General features: G+C 46.3%; 1 pseudogene; it reads left to right on the forward strand.

The window, feature by feature from the left end:
- Positions 1-923: 923 nt before the first annotated feature.
- On the forward strand, positions 924-3,785 carry LOC102125654 (small ribosomal subunit protein uS17-like; annotated as a pseudogene).
- The last annotated feature ends 272 nt before the right edge of the window (positions 3,786-4,057 follow it).

Genomic DNA, 4,057 nt, shown 5'->3' on the forward strand with positions numbered 1-4,057 from the left:
GGTGCCGTTAATCCCAGGTACTCAGGAGACTGAGGCAGGAGAATCGGTTGAACCCAGGAGACAGAGGTTGTAGTGAGCTGAGATCACTACACTCTAGCCTGGGTGACAGAGTGAGACTCTGTCTCAAAAAAAAAAAAAATAATAATTAATTATTTATTTGCTTTGTAATTTTAGATTCAGGGGGTACATGTGTAGGTTTATTACATGAATCTATAGCTTGATGTTGAAGTCTGTGCTTCTAATGATCCAGTCTTCCAAGTGGTAAATATAGTACCTGATAGGTGGTTCACAAAATAATTTTACATATGACATACCAAGTTGAAAACTTAAGACCCAAACTCCAGTTGGTAGGTGGGAACCAAAACTAATTCTTAGTTACTTTTCCCATGTTCATTCCCATCCTCCTCCAAGATGTATACTAATGATAATAGCTAGCATTTATTGAGTACATATTATGTCTCAGACTACACAACTAGTGTCACCTACATCTTTTCACTTAATCCTCACAATAACCTTCAGGAGAAGACTCTGTTACTGTCCTTACTTCAGAGATAAGGAAAATAGTATTAGGATGGCTAGGTAACTTGCAAAAAGTTAATACCTAGTAAGAACAGGCAGAGCTGAAAATCAAAATCAAACTCTCTTAACCTCCAAAATCTACTGCCTCACAGAAGACAATGAAGAAAGAAATGTGTGTTAGTCCATTTTCACGTGGCTGATACAGGCATACCCGAGACTGGGTAATTTATAAAGAAAAAGAGGTTTAATGGACTCACAGTTCCACGTGGCCGGGGAGGCCTCACAGTCATGGCGGAAGGCAAAAGGCACATCTTACATGGCGGCAGACAAGAGAGAATGAGAGCCAAGTGAAAGGACTTTCCTGTTTTAAAACCATCAGACCCTTTTTTCAGGTGGCCAGGAAGATGGCAGACATTCAGACAGTGGGTGCCTACTAAAAGCTGCCAACCATCTTTCAAAACAAGAAGAGGGACCCTGCTGGCAGAAACTAGCCAGGAGAAGCCCCCGTGGTACTATAAGAACATTGGTCTGGGCTTCAAGAGGCTATTGAGGGCACCTACATTGACAAGAAATGCCCCTTCACTGGGAATGTCTCCATTCGAGGGCAGGTCTTCTCTGGTGTGGTGACCAAGATGAAGATGCAGAGGATCATTGTCATCTGCCGAGACTGCACTGCATCTGCAAGTACAACCGCTTTGAGAAGGGCCACAAGAACATGTCCGTACAGCTGTCCCCCTGCTTCAGGGATGTCCAGATCAGTGACATCGTCACAGTGGGTGAGTGCCAGCCCCTGAGCAAGATGGTGTGCTTCAATGTGCTCAAGGTCACCAAGGTCGCCAGCACCAAGAAGCTGTTCAGGAGCTCTGATGCTGGACGTCAGCCTGCTCCCCACGATGAAATAAAGTTATTTTCTGATTTCCGGGCCAAAAAAAAAAAAAAAAAAAAATCAGATCTCATGAGACTTACTCACTACCACGAGAACAGTATGGGGGAAACCGCCCCCATGATTCAATTATCTCCCACTGGGGCCCTCCTATAACACGAGGGTATTAGGTGAGCTATAATTCAAGATGAGATTTGGGTGGGGACACAGCCAAACCATATCAAAGTGATACACTGTTTAATTTAATCCTTTGTAGTAACAGATCACCTGTTTAGAATGAATGCATTAGAGCAGCAGAATCTTTTACCTCCCGTCATTAAGAATTCAGACAGAGATGGCTGTGTTTATAGCTACTGGAGACTTAATGAGGGAGAGAGTCCAGCAAACTGAATCTTTGGGGAAATCTGGCATCTTCGAGGCAATCTGTAAGACAGAGAAAGTTCATTAATAAGCCACATATGGCCACCCTTGCCACATCAGGGAGGCACATGTGTGGTACAGGCGGCTGTGATAGCAGCCGTGGGGCCTGGAGAATTCCAGTCCCAGGTTTTATGAGGAGTTGGTGGAGATTTGGAGCAAGCACACAGTAGCAAGCAGTCCTCTTGGGACAGCCCCACCCTTTTGCGTCGTTGTTGTATTTTTCAGTCTCTCTTGTAAAACTGCCTATATCTCTGCCTTTCAGTCCCAGGGAAATAACAGCACTATTTAATAAAGCATCCAATCACCATAAGCTGTAAGAATCATCCTCATATCCAAAGAGGCATGCAGACTTAGAATGACACGCAGAAGTGGTGCTGGGGAATGGGGGCAGGGTCGGGGGAAGTAGATACGAATGTTGGGTTAGAACTCAGCAGAATCCCTTACCACTCATTAACTATCTAAACCTAGCAAGCGGCCAGCGCGGTGGCTCACACCTGTCATCCCAGCACTTTGGGAGGCCAAGGCAGGCAGATCGCCTGAGGTCAGGAGTTCAAGACCAGCTTGGCCAACATGGTGAAACCCTGTCTCTACTAAAAATACAAACATTTGGATGTGGTGGCTTGTGCCTGTAATCCCAGCTACTCGGGAGGCTGAGGTAAGAGAATCGCTTGAGCCTGGTAGGTGGAGTTTACAGTGAGCCAAGATCGCGCCACTGCACTCCAGCCTGGGCGACAGAGCAAGACTCTGTTTCATAAAAAACAAAACAAACAAACAAAAAAAACAAACAACCAAACTAACTAAACCTAAGCAAATCTGGGTTTCACCACTCTGAGTTTCTGAGTTTTTCCTCCAATGGAAACTTTTCTCTTAGTCCTTTAACATGCCTCAAAATTTGCCTTCTTAAAGAATAAAATATAAACAGGGTGCCTTTTTTTTTTGTCAAAAGCACCTGTCATGGGACCAGGTGTGGTGACTCTCACCTGTAATCCTAGCACTTTGGGAGGCCAAGTCAGGTGGATCACTTTAGGTCGAGAGCTTGAGACCAGCCTGGCCAACATGGTGAAAGCCCATCTCTACTAAAAATACAAAATTTAGCCAGGCATGATGGTGGGTGCCTGTAATCCCAGCGACTCAGGAGGCTGAGGCAGGAGAATCACTTGAACCCGGGAGGCAGAGGCTGCAGTGAGCCAAGATCGTGCCATTGCACTCCAGCCTGGGCAACAGAGTGAGATTCCGTCTCAAAAAAAAAGAAGAAGAAGGCCGGGCGCGGTGGCTCACGCCTATAATCCCAGCACTTTGGGAGGCTGAGACGGGTGGATCACGAGGTCAGGAGATCGAGACCATCCTGGCTAACACGGTGAAACCCCGTCTCTACTAAAAAATACAAAAAACTAGCCGGGCGTGGTGGCGGCGCCTGTAGTCCCAGCTACTCGGGAGGCTGAGGCAGGAGAATGGCGGGAACCCGGGAGGCGGAGCTTGCAGTGAGCTGAGATCCGGCCACCGCACTCCAGCCTGGGCGGCAGAGCAAGACTCTGTCTCAAAAAAAGAAAAAAAAAAAAAAAAAAAAAAAAAGAAGAAGAAGAAGAAGAAGAAGAAATCTTCACCCCCAGTACCCAGAATATGACCATATTGGGGGATTTGGTCTTTAAAGAGGTAATGAGGTTACAATGAGGTCACTAGGGTTCTAATCCAATATGACTGATGTCTTTACATGAAAAGGAGATTAGAACACCGGCAGATACAGAAGAAAAGACCATGTGAGGACGCAGGGAGCAGATGGCCATCTCCAAGCCCAGGAGAGAGGCCTCCGAAGGAACCAACCGTGCTGACACCGTTAGCTCGGATTTTAGCCTCCAGAACTGTGAAAAAGTACATTTCTGTTGCTGAAGCCACTCAGCTGTGGTATTTTGTTATGGCAGCCCCAGCAATACAACTAATACAACAACTCACCAAACTAAGATAAAACTTATACAACACCAAATTTAAAAATTGGTGCTTAAAGCCGAGTACAGTGGCTCACACCCAGCACTTTGGGAAGCTGAGGCAGGTGGATCACGAGGTCAGGAGTTCAAGACCAGCCTGGCCAACATACTAAAACTGCATCTCTACTAAAAATACAAAAATTAGCCGGGAGTGGTGGCGGACACCTGTAATCCCAGCTACTCAGGAGGTTGAGGCAGGAGAATTGTTTGACCTGGGAGGCGGAGGTAGCAGTGAGCCGAGATCATGCCACTG

The sequence above is a fragment of the Macaca fascicularis genome, chromosome 1 (assembly GCF_037993035.2).
Source record: "Macaca fascicularis isolate 582-1 chromosome 1, T2T-MFA8v1.1".
Classification (NCBI taxonomy): Eukaryota; Metazoa; Chordata; class Mammalia; order Primates; family Cercopithecidae; genus Macaca; species Macaca fascicularis.